Raw genomic sequence first — 16,244 nt, 5'->3', positions numbered from 1 at the left:
ATCATTGCATGTATGTGCAAAGCTGACCTGAAGATCAGATAGCATTTTGGTATATAATTGCATAACAAGAGTAATATCCAGACTGTCTATTTTTGTTTCAAAGACTTGTTTATTTCTCACTACTATTCTGTTGTGACTGGATTGAAATAGGCCCCACACGCGTCCTTTGTATTTGTTGATCAACTGCTTCATTTTTTCTTTCTTTATGCACTCAAGATTAAGGCATCTATGATTGCTTTCTTCTTTTTCTCCAAGCTCGCATTCCACACAAGTAGGGTGAGGATAGTAAAACACTATTGTCTGGGCCACAGCTTCTACGAGGCACTGCTCATTGATTAGGCTCTCACAGCATCCACACTGTTGATAAAGTCAAGAAAATCACATTTGTAAATTATTATTTTTTTTCAAATCTTTCGCAAAGATATTGTGTATCAGTTCCTGCTACACATTGGTCAAGGAATAATTATTCTGTTTATACACCAACAAAGGCACCTGCGTTTCAAAAACGCTGTCACAGAAGCACTGGGGTTTTCACCAAAACTGTCAAAGTATGTTCCGTGGCAATTCGAATCAATGTACAGGGCCAGTCCAATGTATTCCAGGCCCCGAATCTCTGTCTTTATTGAAACTTGATATTTTTCGGTAACGTATTGCCTGTACCAGACCAACAAAAATTTTCACATAGAACACTGACATGACTATGCTTATGGTTACCATTTTGCACCCGAATTCAATGAATATAAGTTCTCGTCTGACGACGAGATGCTGCCTTCTTTGCAGTCTGATGACGAGTTGTTCTCGTCTTGGGTTGAGGCACATGCAGGTACAACGTGCTGAATGAAACTGTAGTGGTGTAGAAACTGACCGTACAGGTGCACGTTTCTCAGAGCACAAGCTATTTTTCTCAGGCGGTGGTTCTTCTCACAGCAGGTATAGGTAGGGAAACTTAGTAGAGCTGATTTAGGGCATCCAAGCTGCTCCAAGTTAATCACAGTGCGTTGAAGTAAGGTAGAAAGGAAATGGCACTTTTCTGCGCCAAAGGAATAAATGCCTGCGGCATTTTCGGTACAGCAGGATAAAATAGTGGACATATTGGTAAAATTCACTTCTCCAGCTTGCCAAGAGAGGCCGTGCACATTTTGAGTTTCCCATAAATTTTCATTTTGTATTCTGATATCGAGATCATCCCATGCGCACGGAGGTTTAAATACCCATGATTGCAAACAATTAGAATCTGGATCCACAACAGCTATTTCTTTCGGAATATATTTTCCATGATTATTCCGAAATCCTATAAAATCAATAACGGCTCTCATATTGTGATCCAACTTTGTGGCTGACACTCACTCAACTGAAGGCTTATTTGCTATAATCAATCCAAAAACTAGCAAAAAAAAAAGAGGAGCTCTTTCTCAAACAATAATGTAATGTTTACAAATGTATATTTGATAAAAAAAAGCGTTAGTATAACGCTACTTTGTAGTAGAATGATATGTAACAATTGAAAAAGCTTGATGTATTACATACTTTGTAGTAGACTAGTTTGTGAAAATAAAAATTTCGTGTGTAGAAACCATTTGTTTCATTTATAAAAAGTGGAATTGAGTTACTAAAAAAGGTACTTGAAAATATAATTACAATACTTACAATACTGATAGGCAAAGATGTCATCTTTGGATAGAAAGGTCTTCTCACTACACTCCAAAGTAACAATTTGGTATCAGATTACAAGAGGGAGCGTCTATATACCCCCAAGCATCATAAAGTACCTTATAAAAAATCCAGCTTTCATTTTACCCGCTAACTTTGCTATTCAGTCTTGCAGTCGCTTCGTAGCCCTCCCGGATACATAACTTATTTCTTCCTATTTATAGAATGTGAGATATGTGGCATTTCTCTTTCCAGTAAAACTATCTATATTCGGTAAACAATTATAGATGTTTTTTCACTGAAGTCTCGACTATCCCGGGGCGCGTGCAACTTTCCAAAATAAAATATTGGCCACACGTGCTAACCACTACAAATTTAAGCACCATTCAAAAATCATAATAGAGGCAGGGCGTAATGCCCTATAGATGAGAGGGAAAAAACCTTTTAGCAAAGACCGCGAGAACTAACAATGGAGGCTCACCCCCGTGCGAGCGACTGGTGGGAAAATTTTCCCCCCTGGGTTAGGGTCTGGCAGTCTTTCTTTGCTCCCCGCAAAACGTTTGTTCCACACTTGTTCAGGGGATTTTGTGAACCGTGTCTTCTAATGAATAGTAATGTCAACCTTATATTTTCCTTTCATACACATAACACTTGTATGCTATTGATCCCTTGGATATTTCTTAACATAACCAACTTTTCACGTGCGTTACGATTTTTAAACTTTTGTCATCGGACTTTTGCAAAAGGCTATTTACATAGCAGAATCTGCTTTTGTAATTCTGTCTAGTTAGTGTTGGGGTGCAAGTGCTTCTGGTACATGTAGTTACTTGAATTAGGAAATATTGGCTGTGTAACTGGTAAAGCTTGCTTTTTGTAGTACTTTGCGCCTATTTTGAAATATATATATATATATATATATATCCAACAAAATCACTAAGCATTGCAGTCTACTAGAGATACACATAAAAAACACAAGATGGAACCAGAAAGCCGCTACAACATTGATAACAACATGGATGTCGTTATTCGAGGTACTTTCACCGACACTGAATTGATTTTGAAACATGAAAAAAATTACATTGTCCTAAATAGCGATGAGTACCCAGCATGCGTGTACAAATCAGATGCGATCTTCGACACTTACAAGAACAGATTCCCCACACGAGAAGAGAGATGCAGATCTATAAACATTATAGGAGAACTTTACTTCACCTTCGAGGGCAGTGGAGAAAACATAAAAGTGGAAATCAGCAACGCCACCGGAGAAGTCACACTAAATTTTGAACAATGGCGAAAATTTCTCTCTTACTATGACACCCTCATGGAGGAATTCCAACGACGACTAAATTGTAATGACTATGTGATTTTCGCTTATTGGTAGTCTACTTTTCGTGTATATAAATCTGATATATTCTTCAATAAAAATAAACTTTTAAAAAATACTGCAATTGTTTCATTTGAATCCTAAATGAATATGTAAACTAAAAAACAGATACAAGGCAGCATTATTTCTCGATGTAAAAGGTTCTTGAACACTAATAATGCTCTGCCATGCGTTCCTATGCCTCTGTTACAACCCTCTGTAAAGTTCATATTGCCTTGTGATTAACCAATCAACATGCTATAGAGCCTAAGCTTTAAGCTTCAGTCAGCGGAATTTAGTCCTGACTGTAGTAAAAATAAGACTCACATGATATAACGCCCACAAATAATCCCTGGTATTACTAAACACTCAAAAAGTCAATAGTACTTGAAAAAAGGACTGTAAGGCTAAATAGCAACATAGAAAACAATTATTTTTCACAAATCTTTTATTATTTGCTCTAAAATACATTACATATTGGTAATTTTAGTATTGTACCAAGATACAAGTCTTTGTACATTTCTGAATGCACAACCTTGTTCTGATGGAGGCGAAGTATCAGAATGATACTTGCACAATCCTCCTTGAAACATGTACAAATTTCTAAGCGAAGGACAGTTTGCACTTTGCAAATCTACAATATTATAAATATTGAACAAATCTTTGAGAAGTTTGGATTTTTCTTCTCCCTTGCAATAGAAAGTTGAACCTTGACAGTTCAAATTTCTAATTACACTACGAACATAGTACACTTCACATCCCAGAGGAGTATCGTACGATAAAGCATGAATATTTTCTTTCACCCATTGGGATTCATTATTGTCTTTGAAATATTCTGGCACTTTTACAAGAGCATAATACACAGTATCCAAATTTGTAGAACTAACACACATCTCACGCAATATAAATTTATTATTGTACATAAAACCTTGCGCATCAATAATATATTGCGCCATTTTCACTTTAGATATTAACAAATATTGTTTCTTAACCACGAGCAAGCTCCGCTTCTCGTATAGGCGCTATAAGAGTTTTTACTAGTTCGAAATCATTTGAAATTTCACACAACACACTGTAAAAGTCTCTGTATCCTGTCGATTCCTCCTGTGCCTTCAAACCATCACCTACATCTTCATGATTAGCAAGATAAAAATAAAAAATATGACTTGTATTGTCCGGATCCTGCAGATAACGCTGGATTCTCTCGCACATCCACTCTACACAATTCTGGCATTCATTCTCTCCGCATTCCTCTTGACAAATGATAAAACAATCGGAGAGTTGAACTTCGTCTTTACCGCGCACATCCTCGCACTCGTAAAAATGTTTAATAACGCAATCGTGGGCTAGTTGGTTGCCTTCATTTGAATAACAGCCCCAGCATGTAATGTACTTGTAAGGGGTATACTTTTTCAAAGCCTCCAGCACACAATCCTTATCGATATAATCGAAGAAACATGGACATATAAGCACCAAATCACTCATCTCCCTGGGGTCCTGCTCAGCAACGTCCGTTTTCACTATTCGTTTCTTCCAATCGGGCTTTCAGTTCTTTGCAGAGTACTTCACATCTGCTTCTCAGAAAGAACCTGCAACAATAACAATACACATTGTTAGTGATATTTTCTAATATTTTTGTATAATATTTTTTAAAAAACATCGCAGTGACAAAAGAATGGGTGGAATTCAGAAAGAGAGAAAGTGACAGAACCTGGAACAATAACAATACATATTGTTAGTGTTATTTTCGAGTATTCTTTGTATAATATTTTCAAAAATAATGTAAAACGCTTAAACTTTGTTTGCATGGCAGTTAAAAAACAACTTGAAATAAAAAATAGTACACAAAAAAAGATACTTACCAAGTTAAAAAGCCTTTAGTTGCACTGCAACAACTCAGTCACGCTAAAAAATCAGTACAACTTTCAAGCCAAACACTTGAGAACTCTCTTGGACCGCTTCGTCTTCCGCTCGATATTTATAGATTCTTAGACAAAAGGCCCGTCAATATAAATATTATTTTCATTACTCTTCTCTGATTGGTTGAATCATTTATTAAAAACCTTCTCTCATTGGTTAATATTTTCTAGCCTCTACCCAGGACCGTTCGAGCTCCTCAATTATACCAAATATGACTCACCACCGACGCCAAAATGGGCGGACGTGACGCCTTAGAATAGGCCGAAAATGTGTTTTGTACATTAATGGAAAAACCATTAATTCCAAGTTCCCACGTGTGCATAAAGCACCCCTGACTCATATCCGGCAGAAACGCATATATAATATACAACAATAGTGTTAGAATAGTCCGAAAACGAACTCCACAATAGTGTCTTTTGTACCTTAATGGAAAAACCATTAATTCCAAACTCCAACGTCTGTATAAATCATCTGTGACTCATATCCGGCAGAAACGCATATATAATATACAACAAAAGGTTAGCTTAGGTCAAAAACGGAATACATAATAGTATCTTTTGTGCACTAATGGAAAACCATTAATTTCAAACTCACACGTGTGCATGAGTCATCGATGACTCATCTCCTCCTCCACCCCCGGCACGTGGCACTAGATTAATTAACAATAGCGTCACCCCTCGAAAATGAATAAAAAAATCCATTAATGTCAATTAAAGGGTCTATTGTTTGGTTCTATCTCGAGTGAAATCTACTAAAGGCATTTTCTTTCCGCTGTTTCCCCACCAGGAGAAGCTTTCACACCTGGTATAAAAGAGCTGGGCTTCCAGTCTCTGCATGCATTTACTCAGATCGCAAAGAAATGGCTTTCACAACTCAGGTGAGTCAACCTATAATGCCGTTCCACTCATTGTTAGCTGGGGGTATAAAGAGTGGTGACCCCTTTGCAAGGCACCCAAGTGTCAACCACTTTCCACGTAGTGCAGCCCGGGCTGCACTGTTGCAGACTAACGAGGCTCTGCCGTCTGCATCCACAGCCAGTATAATCCTCTGTAGGATTTTGTGTCCTATGGATGTGCGTTTGTGATGGTCTGTTCATTCATCTAATTGCATTCATCCTCATTGTCGCGATTAGACAAAGTGGCAGAAAAGTAAAACCAATCAATCAATGTTAGCTATATTATTTTTAGCTATATTACGTCATATGCAGAAGAGATGAAAGAAACCTGTTACTAAACACAATTTTAGCAACTTTTACACATTCTGCTGTGAGTGTCGTTATAGTCTTGTGAATATAACACGTTACTTTTTATGAATATGTGTATGTGTGTGTGTGTGTGTGTGTGTGTGTGTGTGTGTGTGTGCACATAGTTACACAGGCAAACACACAGGTTGGGTAAATATTTACTTCCTACATGCTAAACATCTGAGATTTCCAGTTGTTCTGACACTTGTGAGATTCCATTCATAAAATAAGGTTTGTCATAATGAGTTATTTTAAAGTTTATATTTATGATGAAAAAGATTGTCTTTGAAATGACAGTCACTTTTGATCCACCTTGTATATATGTATTCATTTATGTGTGTACGCATGTTTGATTACTTACTATAAGCATATAAATCAATGGACAAATTTGAAATACTGAATAATTTAATTTCATATTTTACAGATCCTCGCCTTGGCTGTTTTCGCCATCATCGTTTCAGTTCAGGCAATTGGCTATGGTGAGTTTTACTAGAAGAAATTATAATTGCCATTATCATCTTTCGATAAAAATTTTAACCAATGTTAAGTGTGTGCATAAAGCAATAGTTTGCTAATTTTTGTAATATGTCTTGCACAACACATTTTTATTTCGAAAATTTTATGTCTATGATTTTTTGGTAATTGAAGATGTATTTATGTCATTCTTTGTTAAATTATAATTTGTATTTTGGCCATAAAAATGTATGACCACCTTATTAAATTCTATGTGCTGAAGAAAATACAGGAGACGAAATATTGATAATTTTGTCAAATGTTTTTCACAACAATAACCTTACTGAGTATAAAAATGCATTATTAATGTGTTCACCTTCGCTAATAATGTATATAATTACGATAAAACCAGCCGTAAAAAAATTAAGTCCAATAAATAGATAATAATAATAATAATAACAATAATAATAATGCCCAGTAGATACAATACCTTCAATATTTTACCCGGTGGAGGCACATAGTAGTTCGGATCCCACTTTAAACTGTAGGTCCAGTCCCGATTAGCCTTACTGTGCATAAAGTGGACTTAAAACACCCAATCAATCAATCAATCAATTAAAACCTTCAATATTTTTTTGTTTGTTTGTTTCTTCCAGGTGGTATCAGTAGCTATGGCTACGGAATCACCCACGGAGCTTACCCTGGAATCTATGGTCTCCATGGCTATGGTCTCGCTTCCGGTTATGGCTTCCCAGGAGGCTATGGTGGTTTTGGAAGCCTCGGAGGAGGAATCGTTGGAGGACCTATTGGCAAGAAATAAATAATTTATGCAAATGTCCGTTCCGTTACTATTCATGTCATTTTATTGTAGAGTGTGAAGAAAGCAATATCAGACGTATATTTGTATTGAAGTTTACTATCTTCGTGTCAAAAATATGGTTAGTCACTTTGATTTTCCTCCGTAGCTGTAAACTTAACCAATGTCTTGTTTGTGGTCTAATAAATAAATATATATATATACCTATAATAGTAAACATATTATTGCTCCAAGCCTGCATTAACATGTAATTGATATTTGTATTTCTGTTATTTGGCGCCGCTTTTCTGTCACTTTTGACTAATTGCGACGATAAGGATGATTAGATCGAAGCGATGCATGGACATTCACAAAGAATACCCTTGCTCAGGCTCGAACTCAAACCTAGGAATTTCGGTGGCCAGATCGGAAGTCACCTGCTTAACGCGCTCGCTCACTAATTTATCGTTTGTGCATAATAACTTTAATTATTTTACACCAATAGCTTTAATGTTGTTTCCTTCTCTCCACCGAGCAACGTAATAAATCAATACGTTTCAGCTGAGAGATTCAATTTCATGTTATTCGAATATGCAAGGGTAAAACATTTCCTCCACCAGCCGGACCCCGTGGCAGAGTGGTTAGCACATCGCGCTACCTAGCTAGGTTCAGTTCTCGTAGTATAAATAATGAATTTTCAGGGTATTTATGTTAATAGAATCAAACCTAACAGGCCTAACCTAAGAAGTAGGTATTCCTCGTCTGACGTCAGAACGCAAGGTTGCTTCAGTGTTGTGCGATAATGGATACTCCATCCATTTTCCCAGCTCTCAACAAGTGATATATAGCCTTTTTTTTAAAAAAACCCGGAACACAGACTTTAAGTTGTAGCGAAATGATTGTATTCCTCTTTATAATAACAATATTTTTATATTTGCAATATTATTGACGTTATCAAATACTTCAATCTTAAATAGCGAGTCCATAAACCGAGCTTTGATGTGAGGTTTTCATACGAAATGTAAAGTTGCGAGAATGAAGAGGGCGCTACTGTGCATTATCACGAACAAGCACATACATGTTTCGGAGCTTAGATGTGTAAGGTTGCTGTTGAACCGCTCCGTGTCACTCATTCTTTCAAGGTGGTGTGTTCATTCGTTCGTTGTAATGTCAGTTGCCAGTGTGCATCAGTGACGGGCACTGAGGAGTAGCTAGTCTAGCAGAGATAGCTCAATCAATCTCACATCTTGAATTATATTCAAATCACAATATTTATTGTCTTGTTAAAGCCACCACAGCTCATACGCAACACTTTCTTTTCCACGCGCTTCTCGTCCATCGGTGTTCTCCGCGGGCAAAGCTGGCTGGATCCTCTTGTTCCCTCGCCCCCCGCTGCAATGGTTGAAAGCCCAGGCTTTCAGGTCCCCCAGTCTATCTCCTATAGAACAGATAGGGATTGGCTTCTCATAATTTTTTTTGTAAATCCTCTAAAGAACACAGGGTAAAATTTTCTGCAGTACTTATGTTCTCTGTATTTACACAACCTTTTACACGTTGTACAATATGTGCGTATGTATAATATGGGATGTAGTTTTATTATTTATGAAATGGGAACGTTTTATGTGCAGACAATAATGTTATGCTTTCTTTCTTTTTTTATTTTTCAAATATGGAATATATAATGATTAAATTACAAATATGTGCTCAGGCTCTCTCTGACTCTCGTTTTAGTAGTGCTTTATTTAAATATACTACTCTTGGTCTCTAACAGTCATAAATGCGGATGTATTTATTTGGGCAAGAGAACGCATGTTCATATTGTTGTTGGTTTGGTTTATTTTACTTCGCTTTTCTGCCACGTTTGGTTATCGCGAAAATGAGGATTGAGTGATAATATGATGAAATTGCTTAAGGGACCTCATATGAACAATCCAGGCCAGGATTCGAACCCGTGATGAGTGCGCATTCTTGTCCTATGTGTTGCAGTGAATAATGAAATAATTTGGAATAAAAATGTATCTCAGAACTCAAAAAGTCAAATGAATATCATTGAAGAAACTACAAAAAAGTGTGTTGTGTTTTGTTACCTGTCACCAAATCAACCAAGCGTGGGGGAGTGGTTATCACAGCGCGCTACGACACCAGGATTTCCGGGTTCAAACCCCGACCCAGGCATTGCGTTCCCTGTGCTCGTCCCTTCATCAATTTCATCGTATCTTCGCAATTAACCAAATGTGACAAAAAAGCGACGCTAAGTAACAAAAATGAAATCAAATCATTGATTGATTGCTCAATTTGGTTTATTTTACTTCGCTTTTCCGCCACCTTTGGTACGACAAAATTGATGAAGGGACACACCAAAGAACACAAATGGTCAATCCGAGATTCGAACCCAGGATCTCTGGCTTAGAGTCAAATCAAATAGTTTTTTTATTTTCGAATGTGGGTGGGGGTTACGTGTACTTTTTTCTAGTACTCATTGATAATTTTGCAATCTTTTCCTGTTATTGACATTCTTCCTTTTTGTAGGAATACTGGCCCTAAAGGGAGGAGGGGTGTGACCCACACCAACCCCCCCTTGAGCACGCCACTGACTGCTACCCCAAGTGTCGACGTCACCGCACGTCACTGGTGTGCATACAAGTGTATTGTAAATTGGATTGTGTGTGAATGTGAAAAGGTACTTGTTTACTATCCGTCGGACATATTTCTTCATTTCTACAGAAGAAACTACTTACCGTAATAAGTTCCTGTAGTATTGTCTAACATCGGGAAGGTGTTTTGTGTGAAATTCAGGTAAGTTTTCCAGGTAAAAATCTGATAGCCCCCGGACACCTATACGTTTTTTTGATGAAAGTAATTCAATTTTTTTTAAAAAAGAAGTGTTTTTGTAACTGAAGAACGTACGTTTCCGTAAATGGTTTGTGGGGCTATGTGTCAATGGTTCGTGGGGCTATGTGTCAATGGTTCGTGGGGCTATGCGAGAATGGTTTGTGGGGCTAGCATATTTTTTTCGAAACCAATTTTTAACTATTGTAACCATACGTGACCCTACCTAACCTAACCTTACCAGAAATGGTTCGTGGGGCTATGCGTCAGTGGTTGAATTTCCGCTATGAAACATTCCCACATCACACAAAACACCTTCCAGATGTTAGACAATGCTACAGGAACTTATTACCTTAAGTAGTTTCTTCTGTAAAAATGAAGAAATCTGTCCGGGGAATATCAGATTAGTACCGTTTTCCGTATCCTGGAAACGGGTTTCTTCAAATTTAAAAGTTTGGGGCTCATTTGGGGGCAGGCGACAACGGCCAATTTCCAACATGCCTTTAACAGGGAGTCTATAGAAACAGCCGGGGAGGCGGAGCGGAGCGGAGGCGGGGCCGCGTTAGCGGTTGGGGGGCGGTAGGTCAATTACCCCAGGGGCGGAGCCCGGAATCGGTGGGAAATTCTAGTCAAAACTTTCAAACGAAAGTAATTTTTTTTTGTTTAAATTTCGCACCGATTCCGGGATGGATAGCCCCAAAAACCATTCACAGAATGTTCCGCGAAGCAGATAGGTAAGTACGAATGTCAAAAATTGACGAAACTCAGAAGTTATAGGTGTCCGACGGATAGTAAACTTTTACCTGTGAAAATGTTACAAATCTGTTCTTTGGACTGAAACTGTACAGTGTTGAGTATTCAGGGCATTCGACGGGAGAGCGACGTGCAAACGAGACGACCGGATATGTTTGACAGATTTGGGAAGGTGAGTTAACATTTACATATCACTGTAATGATTAGGGTTAGGGATTTGTTATATCATATTTTTATTTGGCACCGGATCGAATAATGGTGTGAGATCTTTACGTATCGTATGATAATCCAGCAGATTAAAGTTTCAGTATCCGCCAAACGTCTGAAATTCCTTTATTTTCTTCTTTTTCACATTGGTACTTACGTATTCTGCATTCCTAACGATTCTTGAAGGTGGGATATCGTTTTTTTCACGACAATAATTTCAATTTTCCACATATCGAGTAATTATTGTTCGTTCGTTTTTCTGTTGCGTCATACACAATATGGCGGGCAAATCTTGACTAGCGTTGTCTATGATCACTGAGTGTGCAGTGTTTCCAACCTTCTTCACCGAAAAATACCTACTTTTGTGTTACTGATTTTGTATTTTTTTCCGGGTTCGAAAACCCCACGAACCATGCAAGTAGCACCACAAACCATTCATAAATAGCCCCACGAACCATGCACGGATAGCCCCACGAACCATTCACGGATAGCCCCACGAACCATTCACAAATAGCCCCACGAACCATGCACGACAAGGTTAGGTTAGGTTCGATTAGGTTAGGCAAACATAGTTAAAATTGTCATGTTCTTGCAAAAAAACGGCGTGGTTGGAAACACTTACCGGGGGTTACATCATCGAACGCACGGAAGATTTGGTTCACGTAGTAGGAACATAGAGGCAACAGCTTTCGTGCATTGGAGAGACATTAATCTTCAAAAATACATGCGCACGCCTATGCCTGTAATCAAGGGGTCCTCCCGTGTTCTATGCCCGGCGGAGGCACATGTGAGTGGCTCGGATCACACTTTATTTTTTCTTCCTCTAAACCCAAACAAGATAGACTATACCAAAAGATCAACCCTAACTTCATAAAAATGACAAAATAATTATTTCAAATTGCTTTATTCCATTCCGGTTAAGTCAAGAATAGGAAGAGTGACAGTTCAGAGTTTAAATGGTCATCTACTTCTTGCCAATAGGTCCTCCAACGATTCCTCCTCCGAGGCTTCCAAAACCACCATAGCCTCCTGGGAAGCCATAACCGGAAGCGAGACCATAGCCATGGAGGCCGTAGATGCCTGGGTAGGATCCGTGGGTGATTCCGTAACCATAGCTACTGATGCCACCTGGGAAAAAAATGATATGAGAATCAAAACCTCTTATAGCTTTTATAACTGACCATTAATAAATAAATAGGTTTGCTGGTAGGCCTAATATGTAAACTTTTGATATTTGGCGAATAGGTTATTTCTAGCTGGCAAAAGATTGTATCCCATCACCACAGGCACACAATTTGGGAAGGGCAAGACAATTTCTGTTTTCCTCTTCCAAATTCCTCAAGAGGGGTAGATATTATACAGTATGGTTCGTGTCAATCTTGCCACACAAAATATATTTCATGTCAGGACCACTGTCCATAAGCTACAACAGATGGTTGTATTCAGCCCTAGTACCCCTACTGTGCAGGGTCCTTCGAGATACAGGAGGACCATTCAAACTGTTGGTTTTGGTTAGAATTGTTTCAACCGTTGGTAATCCTGTATATTTCAAAGATATGAGTTTTCAAACAACTTAGTTGGAAGTTTGAGGGCTTCGTTGAGTAGGGCACTAGGAAATGCAATCCCGAGTAGAGTGAATAATCCCGGAATTTGGAGACTAGGGACTCGAATCCCGGGATCGGGACACCATTCTTTGATGCTAACAAATTATTTATCCTCTTTTTTTCTCCTTCATCCCTTTCGATCATTCCAAGCTGCTGCAAAATAGAGTTGATATTTGCGGAAAGCGGCAATGCATAACAGACGTACAGTCACGGACACTTCTGGGTTGTAACAACACCATTGATCTTCAATTAGATCATTACAACCCAGAAGTGTCCGTGACTGTACAAGTGGCCATAAAACATTATGAAGAAAATAAAGGAAAGCAAGTTCAGCAGAGGGTTGCCAGTCTTGACATGTAATAGCATTGCAGTAGCATCTTAAGACATTCTCACATATAGCCTATTTAAGGGATTCGAGGATAAAGTTCGCTGTGAAGTTATTATGTCGATGTCATTTATTTCTGCTACATGAAGGAAATTGTATATATCGCGAAGAGGAACAACTAGAGAATTATCCAAGATTTGGATTACTTACCGAAGCCAATTCCTTGGACAGCGACAATAATGGCCAGGACTGCCAAAGCCAAGATCTGCAACGAACATAAATGCTTACATGATTTCTGCGAGTTATTTATTCAGGAATGTGAAATGCATTAAAGAATTTTGTGTTTCTTGCAACTGGAAAAAGACTGTTCAAATAATAATATATATATATATAACACTGCCCCCCGGATGGCGTAGTGGTAACGTCGTCGCCATATAATGAAAGGGTACCGGGTTAGAAATCCGGTGGAGGCAATTTAAACTGTAGGTCGAGGCCCGATTAGCCTTTATGTTCACGAAGGCTTAAAACAAACTCAACCAATCTATCTATAACACAACAGAACTAACACTAGATCTATTATGTAAATTGAAGCCGAGGTATTTTCGACACTATTTTGATCGTTTGACATCATCACTATTTGTGTTCTTTCTGTTGTACCCTTAATATGTTATCTGGAAATTTGTAATATTCCATTTAGTAGTGATTACATTTTCAAAAATATGAAGCCGAGATGGTATAAAGGGTGGATAAGAATGAATTCTCCCACTATAAATACTTGCACCCCAACCCTTTATATGGGATGATATTTGAGGAAAAGTACAAATTACTCCTTACATGTATTCACGATCTGCTTAAGTTTAATCTAATTTCTTTCACGGCCATATTCACTTCAGGTTATATAACAACTGTATTCCATTTTTTAACACTATTCTATTGTGTCAGCTATTGGTGGCCTGCCAAATTGATTGTGTCAGCTATCGGTGAAGCACTTTTTGAACACTTGCAAAACACTTTTAGGACATGAAAACACTTTCAGCTCACAATGAGACATTGTAATCAATAACTTTCTCAGTCTGAAAAAAGAAAATCGGATTTGATCTTTCTTACTGCTCATCCCACATTTTTGCAAATTGCCATTGTAATGCAGATTATATTAGAATAATTCTTGAAACCACAACTTTCAGTTCTAACAATGTAAATTATAGTGATGCAGGAGTAAAATAAAAACCTGTTGCAAACTTGATATTCCTAAGATTTGTCAATGAGAGTGGGGTAAATGTAATACTACTGAAAATTCTATCCAAGCTTTTGCATTGTAAATTATTTCAGGCTCTCACTTTCTATATGCGCGACACAGTATTCTTAATTAAAATTCAACACCTTCAATAACCATATTAAACCAAAAGTTTGCAATCGTGGATGTTTTGATGACATTCCGTTTGAACATTGGATATCAACTACAATTAAAATTCTATTTCGTTCATAACATTTCTAATTGCCAAAATTATAGCCATCTTGTGATACGAAGTGTACCAAAAGTGTTATAAAAGTTTACAACTGACTTTTTTAAAAGTATGCAGAAAGTGTTCTAAATGTGTACAGTGGGATCCATAAGTTTGTCCATCACCATGTTCATCCACTTTATTTGTCCCAATGAGAGCTTCAAGAATTAAAATAAAAGTAAAAGCAAGCTGTTGACAACTTCTGCACCAAACATACATAAAAATCTGTAGCTTACATACAAGACACATGTAAGGGAAAAATATAATGAAAATTGTCATGGACAATTTGCACGGTAACACTCATGGATCCCACTGTACATAAACTCTAAATGTGTTCTAAAGGTGTATACGAAGCGTACTTAAAATGGTTTTCATCGGGTGGTACACATCTGTACACTTTCAGCGGCGTTTTCAGTAAAGATTTTGTACACGTTATATAGAAGCGAGTGAACCAAAAGTGTCCTTTTTTTTTTACAGTGAAGCCATGAATTATCAGCATGTGGATCATGTTATATATTGAGATTATGCAGAAAACACAGCCAGGACATAGTAATAGCATTTCATGCACTTACCTGGTACTTGCAAGCCATGTTTTCTTGTTGCTAGATGCTACCTTGAAGTGCTTCTGTACCTCTCCTGGCATTCCCACGGGTTTTATACCAGAAGGGAAATCTGCGAGGTGGGCGAGAAACTAAGGAAGGAAAACGATGTTGCGCAAATTGAAAGCTGGAAATTGTTTTAATAAATTTCCCACCGTTTGTAAATTTCTACGGAATATCTTAACTTTGCAGTCCGCTGGTTCTGCAACCCAGAATGCTCGATTTTACCAGAACGGCCTTGCTAAGGATCTACCGAAGACTTCTCCAGTTGCAAATGGAGGTAATAGCCCGGAACGAATGCGTGCTTGCGTAACGCGTTACACACATTTCACGCACTTTGGTGGCAATTACATTTCGTATTGTTGTTTCTTTAAAAGTATATGTTGTCGTTATAAGAATCAAGAGCTCCCGCGTAACCGAATTGATAGGCCTTAGGTGCGGGTGGTCTCAGTTGAACCACCATTGTGAAAACAATTGTGGAGTTACTTGACAAGAATTAGTAGCGGGCTCGAAAGGCAGAAAACAGCGCCGATGGGACACGAGTCCCTCAAAGTACTGCTACGCCTAGAACTTTGGTTCTTTATTTGATTTCTGTTACATAACGTCACTTTTCTGTAACATTTGGCTAATCGCGACGATGAGGACGAATGATGATATGGTGTCACTCAAAGAGCACCCACGTCCAGTCCTGGATTCGAACCCAGTACCCCTGGCATCGTAGCGCGCTGTGATAATCACTCCGTCACGAGGGTGGGCGAACTTTAGTTTTGTTATACAATTAACAAAGATTATTTAGTTACTCTCAAGTTTATAGAGAAGCTTCTTTCTACGTCACTAACGGTGGCGTCTCGCGTATACTCTCAGGAGCTCCCCGATGGCGTGGTAGCGTTGTTGCCTTGTAATCAAGAGGTCTCGGGTTCTATACCCGGTGGAGGCACATAGTGTTTCGGATGCCACTTTAAACTGTAGGCCCAGTCCCGATTAGCCTTACTGTGCATAA

General features: G+C 38.3%; 2 long non-coding RNA genes across 3 annotated transcripts in view; one reads left to right on the top strand and one right to left on the bottom strand.

Moving 5' to 3' along the window:
• Nucleotides 1-15,289, bottom strand: part of LOC145990314 (uncharacterized) — a 120,775-nt gene extending 105,486 nt beyond the window's left edge. The window contains exons 1-3 of one of the 2 annotated variants that reach the window (XR_014441965.1): nucleotides 15,218-15,289; nucleotides 13,354-13,408; nucleotides 12,126-12,342 (exon numbers count right to left, since the gene is read on the bottom strand). This is a non-coding gene — a long non-coding RNA (uncharacterized LOC145990314). The remainder of the gene's footprint in view (nucleotides 1-12,125; nucleotides 12,343-13,353; nucleotides 13,409-15,217) is intronic. The other variant, XR_014441964.1, reaches the window with a different exon arrangement.
• Nucleotides 5,782-7,618, top strand: LOC145990311 (uncharacterized). Its single transcript, XR_014441961.1, has 3 exons — nucleotides 5,782-5,810; nucleotides 6,601-6,655; nucleotides 7,286-7,618. It is a non-coding gene; the product is annotated as an uncharacterized LOC145990311 (long non-coding RNA).
• Nucleotides 15,290-16,244: the final 955 nt, after the last annotated feature.

The sequence above is a fragment of the Lepisma saccharinum genome, chromosome 7 (assembly GCF_977018435.1).
Source record: "Lepisma saccharinum chromosome 7, izLepSacc3.1, whole genome shotgun sequence".
In the NCBI taxonomy this organism is placed as follows: Eukaryota; Metazoa; Arthropoda; class Insecta; order Zygentoma; family Lepismatidae; genus Lepisma; species Lepisma saccharinum.
The sequence above is the reverse complement of the archived record's forward strand: the minus strand, read 5'-3'. Positions and strand labels throughout refer to the sequence as shown.